Source organism: Oncorhynchus nerka, linkage group LG23 (assembly GCF_034236695.1).
Source record: "Oncorhynchus nerka isolate Pitt River linkage group LG23, Oner_Uvic_2.0, whole genome shotgun sequence".
Taxonomy (NCBI): domain Eukaryota; kingdom Metazoa; phylum Chordata; class Actinopteri; order Salmoniformes; family Salmonidae; genus Oncorhynchus; species Oncorhynchus nerka.
The window spans coordinates 22,986,505-23,009,934 of NC_088418.1; the positions used below are offsets into that span (position 1 = coordinate 22,986,505).

Genomic DNA, 23,430 nt, shown 5'->3' on the forward strand with positions numbered 1-23,430 from the left:
GGAAAATCAGAGTCATCATGTTAATACTTGAAGGGTAGGAAGCATGAGTTTCTCCTCACCAATGTAACAACACAGTGTGGTCAAAGACAACTATCTGGTTACCTAGAAGTATAAACACAGTAATATATTTTTGGGTTACAACATCTCATTTCCGGTTATCTTCTCAAAGTATTTGCTTGCAAGTTGGCTGAACATTTTATTGAAACCTGTCGTCATGAGTGCAAACAATTGGTTTCATTTGAAGTTAGTTTACATTATAGGGAATAGGCTGGTTTGCCAGGTCCTCCGTATTACATCACCCCCCTGAAAAACCTTTTCCGACACGACTACGGCATTCTGATCTGTCTTATGTAATGACTTGAAAGATGGCGAAATGAGGTGTAACTTTGCATTGGGACGTTTGATGTGTATACTAATGCAAATCCATATGTAACATGTGGTTACGTTTTGCTGCCTACCTTGATTCGGGAGGGGTTGGGTTAAATGCAGAAGACACATTTCTGAATGCATTCAGTTGTGCAACTGACTATGTATCCCCTTTCCCCTTCCCATAAAGGAGGAACGCAGAGGGGAATTCCATGCCAACTTAAGAGAACACTTATGTTTGCCCTCATTTACGACCGAGTAATACGTAAACTTTGACCTCTCCACTATGTTCATTAGTCATTTCTAAAGCACCTCTGTCCCCTATTCTTTTGTCTTCCTCTTGAGTGCCAGAGTATGGGTGAAACTCAAGACAGTCCGGCAAACAGAGAGCTTCCAATGGGAAATAAAGCCCTCTGGTTGCCATGGCAGCCTGCTCGTGAAGCGGATTCCTCCCAGCAGCCTCTTGGACTGGGGCCACATTCCAATACTTTGATAATACATCCTTCATTCCTTAATTTCTTTATGCGGCAAAGTGGGACAAATTTACGGTTAAACTTATGCTGGACACAGCATTCATATGTAAAAGCAGCCATTTGCGACCACACTGCTCTGGCCGACTATGTGCTAATCAGTGCCAGGTTAACTTTTTTCGGATATACCCCAAAGAATATTGTAAAAAATGCTTGACTAATCAAAATGATGCAAATGGCAGAGGTAAACAGAGGACATATTTTTCTCAGGTAATTTTGGCTTACAGCTACAGTGAAAGAAAAGTCAGATTTTCACCATGATGGAACGGATTCTGATACAAAAAGGTTTTCTGGTGAGTGTTTTCCATTGAACTATGTCAGGTATTGTGGAAACTCCATTAGGTGCGCGCCTGTAATTGCTATTTTAAGAGGGGAAAATAGCATACCGATGTCAGGACAGACTGGAGGGCTAAATGCCCAGCAGTAGCTCAACGCACAATTATAAAAACTACATTGAAAGGTTTGCGGTTTTATTCAATTAAGAATTTCAAACGTTATGGTATATCCTTGTAGGTAACTGTTGGATTCTAGCTTGAAATATACTTATTCATGTTCAACTTATTACTTTACATGTACAAGGAATGTGTATGTTAGGGGTCAAGGAAGGGTGAAGAGGAACTTGTGTGGAAAGTTACTGAGTGAAAGTTACTGAGTGAAAGTTACTGAGAGAGAAAAGGGGACAGAGTTTATGACCCAGGTCTGTTGAGTAAAGGTGAACAGGAGGTCACTGATAAACATCATGGAGAAGTCAGATAACCAGGACTGCTCTACTGAAGACAACGCAACATTTTAAATCAAACTTTATTAGTCACATGCGCCGAATTCAACAGGTATAGTAGACCTTACAGTGAAATGCTTACTTACGAGACCCTAACCAACAATGCAGTTAAAAAAATGTGGATAAGAAATAAAAGTAACAAGTAATTAAATAGCAGCAGTAAAATAACAATAGTGAGACTATATACAGGGGGGTACCGGTACAGAGTCAATGTGCGGGGGCACCAGTTAGTTGCCCCCTCTTTTACACCACTGCTACTCTCTGTGATCATCTATGCAGTCACTTTAATAACTGTACCTGCATGTACAGTGGGAAGAAAACGTATGTGAACCCTTTAGAATTACCTGGATTTCAGCATAAATTGGTCATAAATGGAATGCTATCGGATCTTCATCTAAGTCACAAAAATAGACAAACAATCTGCTTAACTTAATAACACAAACTATTATAATTTGTCATCTCTTTATTGATCACACCATGTAAACATTCACAGTGCAGGTTGGAAAAGTATGTGAACCCTTGAATTTAATAACAGGTTGACCCTCCTTTGGCAGCAATAATCTCAAACAAATGTTTCCTGTAGTAGCGGATCAGACCTGCACAACAGTCAGGAGTTTTGGACCACCTCTCTTTACAAAACTTTCAGTTCCACAATATTCTTGGGATGTCTGGTGTGAACCGCTCTTGAGGTCATGCCACAGCATCTCAATCAGGTTGAGGTCAGGACTGACTGGGCCACTCCAGAAGGCGTATTTTCTTCTGTTCAAGCCATTCTGTTGTTGATTTACATCTGTCTAATGGGTTGTTGTCCTGTTGCATCACCTAACTTCTGTTGAGCTTCAATTGGTGGACAGATAGCCTTACATTCTCCTGCAAAATGTCTTGATAAACTTGGGAATTCATTTTTTCGTCTATGATAGCAAGCTGTCCTGGCCCTGAGGCAGCAAAGCAGCCCCAAACCATGATGCTCCATCCACCATACTTTACAGTTGGGATGAGGTTGATGTTAGTGTGCATCTTCCAGAGATGTCTAAGTCTTTAGCTGACACCCTAGGATTCTTCTTACCCTCATTGAGCATTCTGCGCTGTGCTCTTGCAGTCATCTTTGCAGGACAGCCACTCACTCGCAACAGTGCTGAACTTTCTCCATTTATAGACAATTTGTCTTACCGTGGACTGATGAACATCAAGGCTGTTAAAGATACTTTTGTAAACCTTTCCAGCTTTATGCAAGTCAACAATTCTTAATCTTAGGTCTTCTGAGATCTCTTTTGTTCAAGGCATGGTTCACATCAGGCAATGCTTCTTGTGAATAGCAAAACCCAATTGTGAGAGTTTTTTTTACAGGGCAAGGCAGCTCTAACCATCTCCAATCTCCTCTTATTGATTGGACTCCAGGTTATCTGATTTCTGACTCCAAATAGCTTTTGGAGAAGGTATTAGACTAGAGGTTCACATACTTTTTCTAACCTATGTTAAAATGAAGTATTCAGTAAAAGACAAGAAAAATACAATGTGTGTGTTATTAGTTTAAACACACAGTGGTTGTCTATTGTTGTGACTTGAAGATCAGATCAAATTGTTTGTCAAATTTATGCAGAAATCCAGGTAATTCTAAAGGGTTCACATACTTTTTCTTGCCACTGTACATGCAGGTACAGTTATTAAAGTGACTGCATAGATGATCACAACCGAGAGTGGCAGTGGTGTTAAGGGGGGCAATGCAAATAGTCTGGGTAGCCCTTTGATTAGGAATTCAGGAGTCTAATGGCTTGGGCGTAGAAGCTGTTTAGAAGCCTCTTGGACCTAGATTTGGCGCTCCGGTACCGCTTGCCATGCGGTAGCAGAGAGAATAGTCTATGACTAGGGTGGCTGGAGTCTTTGCATCACTGCCTGGTATGGCAACTGCTCGGTTGAGGCAGTGATGCAACAAGTCAGGATGCTCTCGATGGTGCAGCTGTAGAGCCTTTTGATGATCTGAGAAACCATGCCAAATATTTTCAGTCTCCTGAGGGGGGGAATAGGTTTTGTCACACCCTCTTCACGACTGTCTTGGTGTGCTCGGCCCATGTTAGTTTGTTGGTAATGTGGACACCAAGGAACTTTAAGCTCTCAACCTGCTCCACTGCAGCCCTGTCGATGAGAATGGGTGTGTTCTCGGTCCTCTTTCTCCTGTAGTCCACAATCATCTCCTTTGTCTTGATCACGTTGAGAGAGAGGTTGTCCGTGCACCACACGGCCAGGTCTCTGACCTCCTACCTATAGGCTGTCTCGTCTTTGTAAGTGATCACTGTTGTGTCATCGCCAAACTTAATGATGGGGTTGGGAGTCGTGCCAGGCCGTGCAGTCATGAGTGAACAGGGAGTACAGGAGGGGACTGAGCACGCACCCCTGAGGGGCCCGTGTTGAGGATCAGTGTGGCCGATGTGTTGTCAGGCAGTATTGGGCAACAGATAGCAGTTCTGAGAAGTTATATCCCTAATCTCATCTTGACATAAATGCCTGTTTGATTGTGTGCAAAATGTGCTTGCAACTGAGGCACCCAGTGAGGAGAATAAACTGGGTTTAAGCTTTTTCTAGTTCGAGTTTTTACTCTGTTTCTTCGGAACCTAACGTAACAATGTCACAATGATAATTGAAATGTAATTTAGACAAAGCTTTTTGATTGTTAAAAATAGGTGTGAAAAATGTTCTCCAAAAATGAACACTCACTCAAGTAATCAAATACTGACGTCCGTTCGGATATTCTATTAATCAATTTACAGTATCCATCCCTAGTTCATAACGTTGAGGAATGTTAGGATATCAACATGCCCAGCCCTCCCGTTCACAGGCACATACATCTTTTGTCTTGCTCTCAATTGTCTCACGGCTTAAAAATCTTAAAAATGTCTCCTCTCCTTCATCTAAACCAATTAAAGTGGATTTCACAAGTGACATCAATAAGGGATCATAGCTGTGACCTGGATTCACCTGGTCAGTCTATGTCAGATGTTCGTAATGTTTTGTACACTCAGTGTACAGTGTATACCCTGGATATTTGCAGGATCAGAGATGTTCGCTAAGCCCTCGATTCTTATATTACAAGCGGAGGAATATTGCAATTTGTTCTTCGGCCTATTTATTGACTTTTTCATTAAGCCAGGCAGAGTAAATATGTTGGTAGCAGATGGAAGTGTTAAGAAGACTGTGGCTTCCCACACGTAATGCAGCTCAAGCCACATGACGATATACTGGCTTCAGAAATATCACACTGTGGCAATATAATGCCCGTGTTGGGTAACACCACATTGGGTACACAGTGTGTGGGAGAGAGGTGCTACAAGACATATTGGATGATTTGACAACATAATAGTAACTCCTGGAGGTTTATAGTTGGCCCACACGGACCATTAACAGGTGCTTAGCTGTGCCAGCCGTCTCTCAACTCCTACTCAATCGATTGGAAGCAGTAATCCACGTTATTGCCCTACCAGCTGCCAGATAGAGGGGGATTAAACTTCATGCAGAGAGCGAGAGAGCAAAAAGAGACTGTTTACCATTGCATTACATTATTCATCTGCTGAACAGGTACCCTCACAGACAGCCATCGATAACACTAACCTCTCAATGACCTGTTCAGTGAGCCATTACCACCGACAGGCCTTTATTGCAGGCTACCTTGGGGTGGCAGGTAGCTTTGAGGTTAAAGAGGTGGGCTAGTAAACAGAGGGTTACCAGTTCGAATCCCAGATCTGTCAGGAGTGTAGGATGGAGGATAGATCTCTCACCATCTCCAATCTGTTAAAATATATCTTATTGAAGGGAGAGGTTCACAGGTTCATATTCAAGGGTGCACTTGGATACGTAAGCTGTATTGATTGATTTAGTGAAACACTAAGGGTGTTTGCAAGGCCTTATAAACCTAAAAAGGGGAAGTATTTGGTTAATGCTCTGTTTTGCAAAGTCATGAATAATATGGTACCCAATTGCACCTTTAGTGTGAATAAGTAGCTTTGTTTCAACAAAATAATCTCTTTAGGTCATTGTCCTGTTGAAAAACAAATGATAGTCCCACTAAGAACAAAGCAGAAGGGATGGGGTATTGCTGCAGAATGCTGTGGGAGCCATGCTGATTAAGTGTGTGCATTGAATTCTAAAAAAAATTCAGACCGTGTCACCAGCAAAGCACCATCACACCACCTCCTCCATGCTTCACGGTGGGAACCACACATGCGGAGATCATCCGTTCACCTACTCTGCGATTCACAAAGACACAGCGGTTGGAACCAAAAATCTCAAATAGTAGTCATAGTGGTTGATGGTTTTTGCGACTGCACTTGAAGAAACTTTCAAAAGTTCTTGACATTTTCCGAATTGACTGACCTTCATGTCTTAAAATAATGGACTGATGTTTGTCTCTGCTTATTTGAGCTGTTATTGCCATAATATGGACTTTGTCTTTTATCAAATAGGGCTGTCTTCTGTATACCAATGCTACCTTGTCATAACACAACTGATTGGCAAAAAATGCATTAAGGAAAGAAATTCTACAAATTAACTTTTAACAAGGCACACCTGTTAACCTCTCTGCGCACGGAACCCAGTAGCGGGCTGAAATTCCACAACATACGGTGATCGCTACATAAATAGTCATATTAAACATTTATGAAAATACAAGTGTCTCACATGTATCGAAAGCCTAGAATCTTGCTAATCCAAATGCATTGTCAGATTTTAAAAAAGGATTTACTGCGAAAGAATACGATGCGATTATCTGAGGATAAAAAAAACTATTTCAACCAGCACAGGCTAACAAAATCACAAACTGCATTAAAATAAATTGTTTACCTTTGACGATCTTCGTCTGTTTGCAATCCCAATGCTCATTGTTACACAATGAATTATCTTTTGTTTGATAAAATCCGTCTTTATAGCGTAACACGAAACATTTTGAACTGCTTGTGTCATGAATTCAGTCTCATTCCATTTTCGACGACACATTCGAGGGTAAATACCCACACAAAACGTGACTTTTCCAGTCATGTTTGGTTTCATTGCAATCAACTGGTTTGTTTGCAACACAACCAAACCTGATGGGCCATTTCGCGGGACCGATTTGAAGACAACAAGTAATGACATCACTGTGCACCAATGATATGACCACTGTTTCGTTGATTGACTGTTTTTTAACCCAATGACCACTGATCGTCTTGAAATCTAGCTGGGTAGATAGCCAATGAGCGGAGGTAAACGGCAATACGCAATGGTTGTGTGTTGGAAGACCAACCCATGTAGTAAACTCCGGCGTAAAGAGAGTCATTCGCTATTGAAGTTTTATACCGGAAGGAGCTACGCATATTACGCACAGCATTGATTGGTAAATGTGCAGATTCAGCTGTTTATATATATCAAATCAGTATGGCGACTAAGTCAGGGAAAGCTAAATCGAAGTCTAGATATACAGGTGTACACACAATTTTAGATGAAATTGATCGGAAAAGTGAGACAGAGATTGGTTGTAGGACGATTAATTTAGCGATTTCCAAGTGGAGGAATATTTTTTGAACGGAGAGGACAAGTTCTTCTCATGCTAATGCCCTTGTTTGAAATTAATAATCTAAAATATGTGGGGGGGTTTTATTTTGGAAGCAATATATAAAGATGTAATGTAAATTAAATGTGAGGTGCGTGTGTCTGCCGCCCCAACCCAACCCACATGAAATAGCCTATTTGAGGCTGTTGAGGGGAGGGCAGGCCCACAACAATGGCCAAAGTGAAATGGAGACCGTAGATACAGCTGGTCTGTTGTAATATAATAGAGACAGTAGATCTAGCAGGTCTATAAAAACATATTCAACCTTATGTTCCCTGTACTCATATAATACCTGTTGATACTCACTTTACAGCAGAAAGAGACTGCTATGGCACCTGGCATCAGCAGCACAATATTGTGTAGAGCTTTGGCAAAAGTGGGTGGGGTTATATCCTTCCTGTTTGGCCCTGTCCGGGGGTCTCATCGGATGGGGCCACAGTCTCTCCTGACCCCTCCTGTCTCAGCCTCCAGTATTTATGCTGCAGTAGTTTATGTGTCGGGGGCAAGGGTCAGTTTGTTATATCTGGAGTACTTCTTCCGTCTTATCCGGTGTCCTATGTGAATTTAAGTATGCTCTCTCTAATTCTCTCTTTCGCTCTCTCGGAGGACCTGAGCCCTAGGACCATGCATCAGGACTACCTGGCATGATGACTCCTTGCTGTCCCCAGTCCACCTGGCCTTGCTGCTGTTCCAGTTTCAACTGTTCTGCCTGCGGCTATGGAACCCTAAACTGTTCATATTTACTCTAGAGGTGCTGTCCTGTTGCATCCTCGACAACTACTGTGATTATTATTATTTGACCCTGCTGGTCAGCTATGAACGTTTGAAAATCTCAGCCTTGTTCTGTTATAATCTCCACCCGGCACAGCCAGAAGAGGACTGGCCACCCCTCATAGCCTGGTTCCGCTCTAGGTTTCTTCCTAGCTTTTGGCCTTTCTAGGGAGTTTTTCCTTGCTGTTTGGGGTTTTAGGCTGGGTTTCTGTACAGCACTTTGAGATATCAGCTGATGTCGAAGGGCTATATAAATAAATTTGATTTGATAGAGGACTGAGAGTCTTCCAAATATTGAAAGTGTGTAAATAGTTACCCATGTTATTTTGTAAATGTATATTTTTCCCCCATATTTTTTTTTTGGGGGGGGGGGGGGGTGTTAGAATACCATTTTGGCATTTTGTATATAGTTATTTGTTTCAAAATGTATACCTTCACCAAGTTGGCCACATTTGGGCTACTTGTGTGGGACACCTGGGTGACTTCATGATAAATGTCATGTAGCACACTCATTTTGGAAGTTATCATTCTGAAACTTTGCACAAGTACTGTTGCCCTCTTATGTTTTCCACTGAAATTGTTCCCATCATCCTATCTGAATATTGGTTTTTCATTGTATTATCTAAACCAGATCTATTGTCTATATTCTCCTACATTCAATTCACACATACTTCAGAGTGTTTTCTTTCGAATGGTACCAAGAATATGCATATCCTTGCTTCTGGGCCGGAGCTACAGGCAGTTAGATTTGGGTATGTCTTCAGGCAGAAATTTAAAAAAGTAGGGGGGTAGCTCTAAGAGGTTAATTGAAATGCATTCCAGGTGACTACCTCATGAATTTGGTTGAGAGAATACCAAGAGGGTGCAAAGCTGTCAACAAGGTAAAGGGTGGCTACTTTGAAGAATCAGACATTTAAAATCTATTTTTATTTGTTTAACACTTTTTTGGTTACTACATCTTTCCATGTGTATTTCATAGTTTTGATGTCTTCACTATTATTCCACAATGTAGAAAATAGTAAAAATAAAGAAAAACCCTGGAATGAGTAGGTGTGTCCAAACTTTTCACTGGTACTGTAAGTATTCAGACTCTTTGATATGAGACTTGATGAAAACCTGCTCCACAGCACTCTGCCCCAGTCTGAGGTCCTAAGGTTCTCCTTCCAACAGAACCACAACCCTAAGCACACAGCCAAGACAACGCAGGAGTGGAATCGGGACAAGTCTCTGAATGTCCTTGAGTGGCCCTGCCAGAGCCCGGACATCTCTGGTGAGACCTGAAAACGCTGTGCAGCGACGCTCCCCATCCAACCTGACAGAGCTTGAGAGGATCTGCAGAAGAGAATGTGAGGAACTCCCCAAATGCAAGTGTGCCAAGCTTGTAGTGTCATACCCAAGAAGACTCAAGGCTGTAATCGCTGCCAAAGGTGCTTAATCAAAGTACTGAGTAAAGGGTCTGAATACTTGTGTAAAATGTGATATTTCCGTGTAGAGTTTTTTTATACACTTGCAAACATTTCTATAAAAAACATTTTTTGCTTTGTCATTATGGGGTATTGTGTGCAGATTTGATGAGGGGAAAAAAAAACAATTTAATCCATTTTAGAATAAGGCTGTAACGTTACAAAATGTGTAAAAAGTCAAGGGATCTGAATACTTTCCGAATGCACTTTATAGTATTTCCGACCCGTAACTAATAACATACTGAAGGTGTGATGTACAGCAAAGGGAGAATACCTTACAATTACTAGTTCATATCAGGCAGGGGCTTCAGATGGTCTTGCCACAAACAGCAGGTTCATGATGTCCTGATTCTTTTACATAGACCTTTTGTGTACGTGAGAGTTAGGGCTGTGACGGTAATTGACATCTAAATATGTAATAAAATACATGTGGACATCCCTTCATTTCTGGATTTCAGCCATACCCGTTGCTGACAGGTGTATAAAAATCCAGCACACAGCCATGAAATCTCCATAGACAAACATTAGCAGTAGAATGGCCTTACTGAAGAGCTCAGTGGCTTTCAACGTGGCACTGTCATAGGATGCCACCTTTCCAACAAGTCAGTTTCCTTAAATTCCTGCCCTGCTAGAGCTGCCCCGGTCACCTGCAAGTCATCTTATGGTGAAGTGAAAACGCCTAGGAGCAAGAACGGCAGCTGCGAAGTGGTAGGCCACACAAGCTCGTAGAACGAGACCACAGAGTGATGAAGCGTGTAAAAATTGTCTGTCCTCTGTGCAACACTCACTACCGCGTTTCAAATTGCCTCTGGAAGCAAAGTCAGCACAATAACCTTTCAATCAGAAGCTTCAAGCCTAAGATCACCATGCGCAATGCCAAGCGTCGGCTGGAGTGGTGCAAAGCTGGCCGCCAATGGACTCTGGAGCAGTGGAAATGCGTTCTCTGGAGTGATGAATCGCCCTTCACCATCGCAGTCTGATGGACGAATCTGGGTTTGGCAGATGCCAGGAGAAAGCACTATGCATTCAGGCAGGTAGCGAACTGTAAAGTTGGGTAGAGGAGGAATAATGGTCTGGGGTTGTTTTTCATGGTTTGTGCTAGGTCCTTTAGTTCCAGTGAAGGGAAATCTTAACGCTACAGCATACAATGACATTCTAGACGATTCTGTGCTTCCAACTTTGTGGCAACAGTTTGGGGGAAGGCCCTTTCCTGTTTCAGCATGACAAAAATCTTGTGCACAAAGTGAGGTCCATACATAAATGGTTTGTCGAGATCAGTATGGAAGAACTTGTCTGGCCTGCACAGAGCCTGACCTCAACCCCATCAAACACCTTTGGGATAAATTGGAACGCAGACTGTGAGCCAGGCCAACCTCAATAATGCTCATGGCTGAATGTAAGAAAGTCGTTGCAGCAATGTTCCAACATCTAGTGGAAAGCCTTCCCAGAAGAGTGGAGGCTGTTGTAACAGCAAAGGGGGGGACCAACTCCATATTAATGCCAATGATTTTGGAATGAGATGTTCGACAAGCAGGTTGCCACACACTTTTGGTCATGTAGTGTATGTAATCATTCCATTCTAGGTCAAAACTTTACACTGTTCAGTTAATAAAACATTGGATTGACATATTTTTGGCAAACCATCAATTACCTAGATTGTGTGTGTGTGTGTGTGTGTGTGTGTGTGTGTGAATGCGTGACAAGAGCCCTCCAAAAACCAGATGTCAAGATCTTCTAAAAACAGACTGCGTTGATTGACCGCTTGGGGTTTAGAGGAACGGAGAGAAAAAGTGAGGACAGATTAAGCCCTATAATCTGCAGGAAGGACAGCCAGCAATCTATCGTCCAAAATTCACCAAAAACAGAGCCTTCAGAGTCAGATTATACCTTGTATCTCAGTTCCCCGTGTACTGCGTTCCACACTATACATAGGCTACAAATCCCTTTTAGATCATGGCCATCATTCTAAAACACCCTTAAGTCTAGAGAGACAAAGTGGGCTAATAATTACCTGTTGAAAACATTTTATTTTTATTTTTTTTATACGTCTAATTCTGTCTATTTCACTGTTATGCATCTTCAGATGTTTAAATGCTATTTTCTTTCAATTAAGTTTGATGTAGCACAGGAAGAGAAGTAATTAGGGGGTGGGGGTCGTCTTGGCCAGGGTTCTCCACATAGTGGAGGTCTACATTCTACAACAGGATAAGAGGCGGTGGCCCACCACTTCCTCTGAGTCCAAACACTGCCGTCACACGCACCATAAGGGTTTGTTATTGTACAGCTGTGTGCCAAGGAGTTTTTTGGCTATACAGCACAAACAGATCTGGGATCAGGCTAATGGCTTCAGACAAGCAGTGATGGGACCACACCCTTACCACAGGCCACAAAGGGGGAATAAGGAAGTGATGAAACAACAGTTGGTACATGATTGTAATGTAAACACTCGTAGTAGAGGTTTTGCTAACCACCAATCTAGGATCAAGTTACTTCACCCAAAATTCTAACCTTAAACATTAGGAGGATTTTCCAAATCTGAGCCTGACAAGCAGTTAGGGGTCATTTCTACCAGCTCCAATACAAACAGTTCAAACTAGGTGCCCCTGTCAAGGTTGTGTGAGCAAGTCTGAACTGTAAGTATTTGTACAGATGTAGGATCTTAATTTGATTCATCTTTTGTTGCTGAAAATGGTTATGCAGATGAGCTTTGTGATTTACATCAATTCACTGAAAACCTACACTAACACAGTTCTATTATATTGACAGTATTCCACATTTCATGTAGCCTCATTTTGACCAGATAATAGCCTAACCACAGATCAAGCAACAGTATGGACTAAATGTTCCAATCCTGTTACTGCAGGAATATTTTGCTCAAATTAAAGATCCTACATCTGTACATTTGTCATGCTGTCCAATAGAGAGCATTTGTTTATGGAAGGAATGGCACACAGATTATTCTGTCCAGGAGAACACTGGCATGCTTATCCTATACGAGGGAAAAGAGGGATGTCTACATGAGAAGAAAAGCATTCTGCACCAAGATGTCCCAATCTCAGTTTATTTTTCTATGAGATCCTTCCTCATTGAGGATCGTTACAGCCAAAACCTCAGTAATTTCCCCTGTCCTGAGAACAAAGGATAGAGGAAAATTCCATTCAATTCCAATGTACATTAAAGTGGCTGGAGAGGAGGGAGGGAATATCATTAGACACAAGGACTGTGTTTCGAATTGCATAGATACTCCCGTAGTCGTAGCACATGCTCATTTTAATGTACTTGAATAACTAGGATGTCTGTTACATTGGCCATAAATGGGATATGAGAACACTACACATTCTGCATCAAGGATCATGTGGAGTGTAGGACTTCCTTCCTTGGTGATTTGAAAAGAACACAGAGATGAGAAGAATACAGGGCGGTCAACAACTCAAGCCGACTTGGTTTCCACCCCACCCTGGCACAGTGGGCTACTGAAACTGTGTGTGTGTGTGTGTGTGGCAGCAGTGTAGGCAGACCGCCTCTCCAAACTAATTACTTCAGACCCAGTTCCCCTCGGTATGACACGTCTGCGCCCCATGTAGCCCTCTGCTCCGACAGGCCCTGTGCATCACCCTCTGCCTACCACCTACAACACGATTTGCTTCAATTCACCCATCAAACCTAATCTCATAAACAGCTTCTTCCTATAGGACAACTGCTATTAAGTTCTGCTTTTCAAAGGGTCACTTACACCTGACCAGTGTCTGTTTTTCATTGTGTGTACACACGCGCGTGTGCATGTGTTTTTTTTTTGTGTTTAACTATCCTTGTGGGTACCAGACCTCACAAGGGTAATAAAACAAGGGAAATTCGGACCAGTGGGGACATTTTGCCGGTCCCCATGAGGAAAAATGCTATTTTAGGCTTAAGGGTTAGATTTTGGGATTTGTGTGTGTGTGTGTGCTCCTTTCTATTTCAGCAGGAGGCTAATCAGGCAAGATCAATGAGTAGTGCTGAGCGATTAATGCTTTTTGAGGTCAGTTCGGTTTACGTTTGATTATTAAAGAGTTTTTTTCCGGGTTTCTATTATTATTATTTTTTAAACAATGCATTATGCGAGAATAAAACAATTAATAAAAGTCCCAAGATGGTAGTGACTGCCCATTACTGCTTATCACTTATTATAAACTGGGTGGTTCGAGCCCTGAATGCTGAAAATCGTGATATCAGACCGTATACCACAGGTATGACAAAACATTCATTTTGACTGCTCTAATTACATTAGTAACCATTTAATACTGTATGGCCAATATACCACACCTCCTCAGGCCTTATTGCTTAATTAACCACCATTCACAAACCAAGCCATGAGGTCTAAGGAATCATCAGTAGAACTCCGAGACAGGATTGTGTCGAGGCACAGATCTGGGAAAGGATACCAAAAAAAGTTATGCAGCATTGAAGGTCCCCAAGAACACATTGGCCTCCATCATTCCTAAATGGACGAAGTTTGGAACCACCAAGACTCGTCCTAGAGCTGACCGCCTGGTCAAACTGAGCAATCGGAGGAGACGTGCTTTGGTCAGGGGGGTGACCAAGAACCCGATGGTCACTCTGACAGAGCTCCAGAGTTCTGGTCTGATGAATCCAAGATTGAACTCTTTGGCCTGAATGCCAAGCATCACGTCTGAAGGGAACCTGGCACCATCCCTACGGTGGAGCATGGTGGTGGCAGCATCATGCTGTTGGGATGTTTTTCAGCGGCAGGGACAGAGAGACTAGTCAGGATCGAGGGAAAGATGAACTGAGCAAAGTACAGAGAGATCCTTGATGAAAACCTGCTCCATTGCGCTCAGACTGGGTAAAAGGTTCACCTTCCAACAGGACAACAACCCTAAGCACACAGCCAAGACGACGCAGGAGGGACTTCGCGACAAGTCTCTGAATGTCCTTGAGTGGCCCAGTCAGAGTTCGGACTTGAACTGATCGAACATCTCTGGAGAGACCTGAAAATAGCTGTGCAGCGACGCTCCCCATCCAACCGGACAGAGCTTGAGAGGGTCTGCAGAGAAGAATGCGAGAAACTCCCTAAATACAGGTGTGCCAAGCTTATAGCATCATACCCAAAAAGACTTGAGGCTGTAATCACTGCCAAAGGTGGTTCAACAAAGTACTGAGCAAAGGGTTTGAATACATATGTTAATGTAATATGTTTATTTGAAATACATTTGCAAATAAATGTCAAACCTGTTTTTGCTTTGTCATTATGGGGTATTGTGTGTCGATTGATGAGGGGGAAAAAACTATTTAACCCTTTTTAGAATAACGCTGTAAAGTAACAAAATGCACTGTACGTCGCACAGTTTGGGCTTGATCTGATTTCTCTATAGAGAAACTACACAATGTGTGCGTTGAGCCACCCCCCACAAAGAAAGATGAACAAAATGGAATTTAAATAACTGAACCGAAGTCAAGTCGGCTGGTTAGTTGAATGAAAACCAAAATGTTGGTTAATTGCTCAGCACTAGCAATGAGAAAGTATATTTAAAAATAACCAAACAACCCCTGTTACGTAGGCCTAGGTAATACCTTCACAGCACCGCAGGAAACTTTAGCCAGGGGAAAAGGAGTGAGAGTAATACAGTACATGAGGGCCATCCCACACCAGCTGTGAATGTCATCACACAAACTACCACCGCCCAATCACAAAGCACTCAGGAAGAACATAACATTTACACCATGTCACACTTTAAACCAATGTTTTTTTGCCACTGAAACAATTTGTGATGTGTTGCTTTGTTGTTGTTTTTTATACATGTATGTTTATTTAATTTGATCCCTTAGGTCTCGAGTGGGGTGGGATTAGGATGTGGGACGGGGGGGGGGGGGGGTTGTAACTTCATCTTGTATTCATGTTTGCTGACAATTATTATTACTAAATAAAATACATTTGATCACCAAAAAATACTATTTTGTTTTTCAACCTCAACAGTTTGTATTCATCTGAATTTACAGTAACCAGAACATACATTTAAAAAATCCCCAGACAGGGTATTAAGTAGTGTAAAAACTCATTGACTGAAATCTGCAGAACTCATTCCTTTGATTTTGGAAATATAGAAGAAAGGCTTGGGCCCAAAGAAGAACTAAAAAAACCTGTCCACTACAAACAGCCCCTGGGTCCTAGCTTTTAGGTCTTTCTGTAATAATATCAGCAATATCAGCAAAACTGTACTGCACTGACCATCACTAAAATTGTATTTTACTATCCATTGAATCAAATTCAATCACTACAGATAAGACTGGTGACAAATCGACAGTCAGTGCAAAAATGCAATAAGGTAGAAAATTCCACTAGTCGCCTAGTCTGACGTCTTATCGGGAATGTTTACCAAACTGTAAATCTCATTTCCAGCTCCAGCCCAGCAGTTCCTGGGCCACTTGTCAAAGTGCTTACATGGATGCCGGGTTAAAGTCGAGCCTGAGAAGAGGGAGAGAAAGCATTGGAGGAAGATAGAGGGTTACAGTGGTGGTGGAGCACAGATTGTGTACGGTCAGGAGAAATTGGGGTTCGTATACTGGCTGTCTGTGACACGCAGGGAGATGACTTGGAGACAAAAGGTTGAGGGTGCGAGAGCTCCTTACAACATGGAGGCAGAGATGCACTGCGTCGGGGTACACTAGACAACACAGACATTTCAGATGGACTTTTTTTGTTCAAGCCCATTAGTTAATCCTAACCACATCGTGACCTGACCAGGAAAAACTCCTGCCTCCTGAAGATGATACATGACAGTCAGCCTTTAATGAAAAAAATCTTATCTGGATCTTATACCAACATTTGGTCTCAAAATACCATCATTAACCTTTCCCAGGGAGTGAGAACCCTCATTAACCGGCCCCCTTGACTGTCCCCTGTCACAGTGCCCTTCAGAAAGCTGTGTGGCCCAGCTGTTCACTTAGCTTAATGCTGAGAACATCACTAAAGCCTGAGGGTAAGACGGTGGCCCGCCTCGGTCTGTGTCATCAGGCATTGAAAAGGGATCCATTGTAAAGGAGGAAGTAGTACTGTTGACAGATCTTTTACAGACACATACAGATAAAAGTAGGTAGGCGGTAGGCACACACAGAACCTTTTATTAGCCTTTAGGTTAAGGGCCGAGCCTCCCTGAAGTGCTCGTCTTTTCAGTCTGATAAAGTCCTCAGAGCTCAGCTCAGACCTCCCTTTACTCGTAGACGATTGAGGAATTTCATAGACTTCTCCCAACCCAAATATACAAAGAACATGAAGTTTCCTCCATGGCATTGTTGTTGTTTCAAACTGTTTAACATATTGTGGTGAGGTGAGTGGGAGGGAAACTATGCAACATCACTAATTACAATGAGAAACAGGAGGTTGATGCGGCAGTGGGACAGAAACAAACTAGCCAACTCACAGATCCTGAAGAAAATTACTTGTGTAAGCACTTTACAAGATGCTCCCTTTGAAATTAACTACAGCAAACCTTGAAATAAAATGGCACTATATTCACCTTCCCTGTTATACAAACAGACAATGCTGACAAGTCTAGGGGGACTTGACCTTCACTTTCAATGTCTTTCGAGGGAAAAACCTAAGGATCCCTTACACAAGCAGGTCATCCACTGAACAGGAAACTGGACAAGGCCCAGGTTAAAATAAACAACACAAACCCTCTTCCTCATATTTCCCAAGCATCTTTCAGGCCCACAAGGGGAATTTCTCCATGACACAGCAAAATGCTCACAGACAAACACTGCTTTCAATTATTGACAATGCCCTCTACCTCACCCTTTGTTCTGGTCCCATTTCCAAGCAAGTGAAATGGTCAAACAAATTCTACATACAGTACAGTATTGCAGGTTACCCAAATGAACTTGATCACAGTACAAAAAAATTACAGTAGTTCTCTCAGATCCAGTCTCAAATTCCCTCGGGTCCTTGAGCCCAGATGAGTTATTATATTTTTAGCATCATTAATTACAAGACATGCAGCCTCTTTTGCGTGATGATTGCCTCAGTGAAGCACATCTAAAGCCTGCTCCCTGGTGTTTCATACATACAAAGCAGAACGGATACTGCTAAACCATAAAACAAAAGCACCAACAGAAGTCAATGATTTTGCTGAGAAATAAACACAGGGGGTGTAATGGAAGGACACATTTTCAAAGTATTAAAACACTGTCTCTCACTGTAGCGAGGAGAATGGGGAAAAGGGGAAAGATTTCAGATCAATCATTGCATTTCCCCAGAGGTTGTACATACAGTGCATTCGGAAAGTATTTAGACCCCTTCACATTTTGTTACGTTACAGCCTTATTCTAAAATGGATTCAATTATTTCCCCCCCCCCCCATCATTAATCTAGCAGAAAGCTCATAATGACAAAGCAAAAACTTTTTGCAAATGTATTGAAAATAAAAAACTGAAATATTACATTTACATAAATATACAGACCCTTTACTCAGTACTTTGTTGAAGCACCTTTAGCAGCATTTACAGCCTCGAGTCTTCTTGGGTATGACGCTACAAGCTTGGCACACCTGTATTTGGGAGGTTTCTCCCATTCCTCTCTGCAGATCCTCTCAAGCTGTCAGGTTGGATGGGCCGCACAGCTATTTTCAGGTCTCTCCAGAGATGTTCGATCGGGTTCAAGTCCGGGCTCAGGCTAAGCCACTCAAGGACATTCAGAGACTTGTCCGGAAGCCACTCCTGCTTTGTCTTGGCTGTGTGCTTAGGGTCGTTGTCCTGTTGAAAGGTGAACCTTCACCTCAGGTTGAGGTCTTGAGCGGGTTTTCATCAAGGATGTCTCTGTACTTTACTCTGTTTATCTTTCCCTCGATCCTGACTAGTCTCCCTGTCCCTGCAGCTGAAAAACATGCACACAGCATAATGCTGCCACCACGCTTCACCGTAGGGATGATGCCAGGTCTCCTCCAGACGTGACGCTTGGCATTCAGGCCAAAGAGTTCAATCTTGGTTTCATCAGGCCAGAGAATCTTGTTTCTCATGGTCTGAGAGTCCATTAGGTGCCTTGGTGGTTCCAAACTTCTTCCATTTAAAAATGATGGAGGCCACTACGTTTTTGGGGACCTTCAATGCTGCAGAAATTGTTTTGTACCCTTCCCCAGATCTCTGACATGCACTGTCAACTGTGGGACCTTAAATAGACAGTTATGTGCTTTTCCAAATCATGTCCAATCAAATTAATTTACCACAGGTGGAATCCAATCAAGTTGTAGAAATAGCTGAAGGATGATCAATGGAAACAGGATGCACCTGAGCTCAATTTTGAATCTCATAGCAAAGGGTCTGAATACTTATGTAAATATGGTGATTTTTAAAAATGTAATCAAAAAACCTGTTTTTGCTTTGTGTGTAGATTGATGAGGGGGAAAACATGTTTTTGTAATAGGGGTTGTGGTATCCACAATGATGATTGGTTGTAAGACATGTATAATAAGATTGTGAGAGCTGTACTATTAGATTTTAGTGCAGCCTTAGATATTATTGATCATAATGTTGTTTAGAAAACTTGTGTTATGGCTTTTCAACCTCTGATTCATTTGAATCCACAATATTGCAATGTAACCAAACTCAGTGTTTTCATTAATGGAATCTTAACTAATGTTAAACATATAAAGTGTGGTGTACTGCAGGGCAGCTCTCTAGGCCCTCTACTCTTTTCTAATTTTACCAATGACCTGCCACGGGCATTAAACAAAGCATGTGTGTCCATGTATGCTGATGATTTAACCATATACGCATCAGCAACCACTGCTAATGAAGTCACTGAAACCCTTAACAAAGGGTTGCTGTCTGTTTTGGAATGGGTGGCCAGTAATAAACTGTTCCTGAACATCTCTGAAAGTAAGAGCATTGCATTTGGTACAAATCATTCTCTATGTTCTAGAACTCAGCTGCATCTGGTAATGAACGGTGTGGCTGTTGAAGAAGTTGAGGATACTTTGACACCATACTCCACAAAGCAAGTCCTGCAGGCTCTAATTTGTATCTTATCTTTATTATTGTCCAGTCATTCGGTCAAGTTCTGCAAAGAAAGACCTAGTTAAGCTGCAGCTGGCCCAGAACAGAGCGGCACGTCTTGCTCTTCATTGTAATCATAGGGCTAATATTAACACTATGCATGCCAGTCTCTCTTGGCTAAACACTTCTTGTTTTTATAAGAAACATTAAATGGGTTGGAAATTCCAAATTGTTTGCATAGTCAACATACACACAGCAATGACACACACACACTTCCTCCACCAGGGTCTTTTCAGTGTCCCCAGGTCCAGAACAAATTCAAGGAAATGTACAGTATTATACAGAGCCATGAGTGCATGGAACTCCCTTCCACTTTATATAGGGCAAGTGAACAGCAAACCTGGTTTCAAAAAACAAATAAAGCAACACCTCACAGCACAACGCCTCTCCCCCATGTGACCTACTTGTTGTGTGTATGTACTGACATGTATGTGTAACTGATACATACATTTAAAAACATTAACGTGTGTGTATGTAAATGGTAATATTTTGCCTGTAATGTCTTTTCGTTATGTGTCAGACCCCAGTAAGACTAGCTGTTGCCATTGGCGGCATCTAATGGGGATCCTAATAAATCAAATAAAACAGTTTTGTTTAACGGAGAGCAAGGTCTGACACACGACAACAAAAGAGTACCCAAAACCCCTGTATGGATGAATTACAAAGGAACTGTACTCAGTTCAGATCCAAGACAAGATAAAGATGGTTAACTTTTTTTCCCACAAGTGGCTATACAGGCAACATGGGATCAGGATGTCGCATAGTCTAAAACTCACCCAACCAGTAAAGTCTGATAAACGCTAATATAAAAGTCTTAAATAGTGAAAAACAAAAAGGACCAAAATAAATAGGCTATTAATCTACCTTTAAGGTAGGTCTATCGCAGGTTCTATCCTACCTGTCAACACCACCCCTGTGCCACACAAGCATCCCAAACAACTTGTCTGACAACATTATGCATCCCTGTCCAGAGACAGTTATTGACTGTGAACTTTGCATTATTAACTTATCTGCATAAGGATATTATGTGACCCTGCTGGTTCTCTATGAACATCGAATAACAATCTGGCCTTAATGAGCATGTACTCTTATAATCTCCACTCCACCTGGCACAGCCAGATTAGGACTGGCCACCACATGCAGGAGTGGGCAACTCCAGTCCTCAAGGGCCTGATTAGTGTCACACTTTCACTTCATCCCTAGCAAACACAGCTGATTAATCAAATTGCATTCAAAACTGAAGATCATGATTAGGTGATTATTGGAGTCAGGTGTGTTAACTGGGGCAAATCTGTGACACCAATCAAGGCCCTCAAGGACTGGAATTACCAACCCCTGAATAGAGCCTGGTTCCTCTAGGTTTCTTCCTAGGGTCCTGCCTTTGTAGAGTTTTTCCTAGCCACCATGCTTCTACATCTGAATTTTTTTTGCTCTTTAGGGTTTGTAGGCCCGGTTTCTGTATAAGCACTTTGTGACAACTTCTGATGTAAAGGGCTTTATAAATACATTTGATTGATAAAGGCAAAAGGTCAGTCAAACCTGCCATGATGAAAATGACATGCATGAAAGTATATATAGGTATGTTTATCAGAGAAGCCAAGTATTTTTTTTTTTTTTAAAGAAGCAATGTATAAATTGACAGTCTACACCTGCGTCAAAATGAATAAAAATGAGTTAGACTGAGCCTACGCTGCTGCCTTTCAACGTTTCGACTAATCCCATATGGGACTGTCTTTTGTGAACAAAAACTACGATAAACGTACATTATTACACAACATATTTGGTGTGTTATAACCAAGTCACTCTTGATCGTTATTTTCACAAGCTCGAGAAAGAAGAGCAACGCTGGCTGCAGCATTGTACCAGTTATTAAAATAAATAAAAACTTACCATGAAAAGCCTCGATGCACAGCTCAGGAGGAGGTTGTCAGTAAAGTAAATTCTTTATAAACTGTTTGGCGCGGGTGTTCTAATTTTTAATCTATAATTTGTAGCCGAAAACGATTTTTCGAGCGTAGAATTTCCGTGTCTTCCTCCTTGCGTATAGCGATGGCGCGTGTTTTTGATGTGAGCGCTCCAGCACACTGTTCAGGTCAGATGCTTGTAGAAAAATTCCCGTTCCGTCTCGGTCTGACTCTGAGCCCAGCCCCCAATTGGCTGCCAACCATAGCTTCACCACCACTGGCTGAAGTAATGTGATGACCAGTGAACTGAAGAATGGGTCTCTTGTCTACGACTGCTGTTTTTTAGATGCTGAATGTGCAGTGAAACACAGACAAGTGGACATTTATATGATTTCCTGACAATAACAACAGTCTCTCAGAACCATCGACAGTGACCTTCAATATAAGATATTACACTTCTAGGCACGTCACTCTAACTTCCATTGGCTACTATAAAACACAAGTAAATTAACAGGTGACGTCATTATAAAATCCAAATGGTTTGTCCTGAAGAGAAGTGACCCATTTTCCCTACCTGTTCTAGCACAACCGGTTCCCGTCTATTCTAAATATGTCAAACCAAACGGGGTAAACTAAGCCTACACTGCAAAGCGGGTTCAACAAGTTAGCCAGCTAACTTTGATAAGCAACCAGAAAAAATTGAAATAATGGTAAAAAAGTTCAACTCTGATACCAGTATGTGTGTAAATCATCCTTAATCATGGTTTTAAAAAAAGTAGTGGCAATATTTCATTCAGTACTGAAATTTACCCCAAACCCGGGGTAAATTGTGCCGAGAGACCACTTTTTTTCAAAAGTGACAAGCTATTTTTCAAAACTGTAGACTTTACATGAATTCAGATTATTTCCAGGGATACACAACATCTTTAAATATATGTAGATATTGTTAGAAATAATGCTATATTCCAATTGATGGAGTGATGCTGAATGTAAAAAAGGTCTCAATTTACCCCACTCTCCCCTACAAATCAATGTAAAAAAGGTCTCAATTTACCCCACTCTCCCCTACAAATCAATGTAAAAAAGGTCTCAATTTACCCCACTCTCCCCTACAAATCAATGTAAAAAAGGTCTCAATTTACCCCACTCTCCCCTACAAATCAATGTAAAAAAAAAGGTCTCAATTTACCCCACTCTCTCCTACAAATCAATGTAAAAAAGGTCTCAATTTACCCCACTCTCCCCTACAAATCAATGTAAAAAAAAGGTCTCAATTTACCCCACTCTCCCCTACAAATCAATGTAAAAAAAAAGGTCTCAATTTACCCCACTCTCCCCTACAAATCAATGTAAAAAAAGGTCTCAATTTACCCCACTCTCCCCTACAAATCAATGTAAAAAAAATATAAATAAAAATCAGCCATACAATGAATGAGGGTCATTCAACCACAGGCCTACTTATTTGACCACAGGAGAATTTGAAGAGCCGTTTTGTTACAGTAATTGATAATTGTGTAGATTGTATGCACATGTATCTATTAACAATGAGGCCCTGCAAACCACTGGATCTTCTCTATCTCAGTTGCAGTATGAGCAATGAGACTTTTTGTGTTTTTGTCTTTCCACTGCTCTCACTTTACTTTAGACAGGGCTGCATGCTCAAGATGTGTATCATTGCAAGACAGCCTGCTAAGCTGTAATTTGAGTGATAATGGGTTCCACTGTATCCAGTGGGTTTCTTCCTCTCAAAAATTGCTAAATGGAAATAATCATCCTAAAGTAATCGGCCAATAACTAATTTAACTCAAAATGGCCGCTCTGTGGCTTCTGCAATATTAACTCACAAAGATTCACACAGCCAATTTTTACACATGGATATGATCAGTTGAATAGGGTAAACACACAATGCCAGCGGTGTTCTATAATGTTGATACAGGGTTTGACCATACACCCTCTTGCTGCTCTTGTTTATCACATAACATGACGTGTGTAGAAC

General features: G+C 41.6%; 1 protein-coding gene across 2 annotated transcripts in view; it reads right to left on the bottom strand.

Annotated features, from left to right (window-relative positions):
- LOC115106509 (leucine zipper putative tumor suppressor 2 homolog) overlaps nucleotides 1-21,781 on the bottom strand; it is a 45,433-nt gene extending 23,652 nt beyond the window's left edge. Inside the window, exon 1 of one of the 2 annotated variants that reach the window (XM_029629309.2) lies at nucleotides 21,421-21,781. The gene's annotated coding sequence lies outside the window, so the exon portion shown is untranslated. The remainder of the gene's footprint in view (nucleotides 1-21,420) is intronic. The other variant, XM_029629308.2, reaches the window with a different exon arrangement.
- Between the last annotated feature and the right edge of the window lie 1,649 nt (nucleotides 21,782-23,430).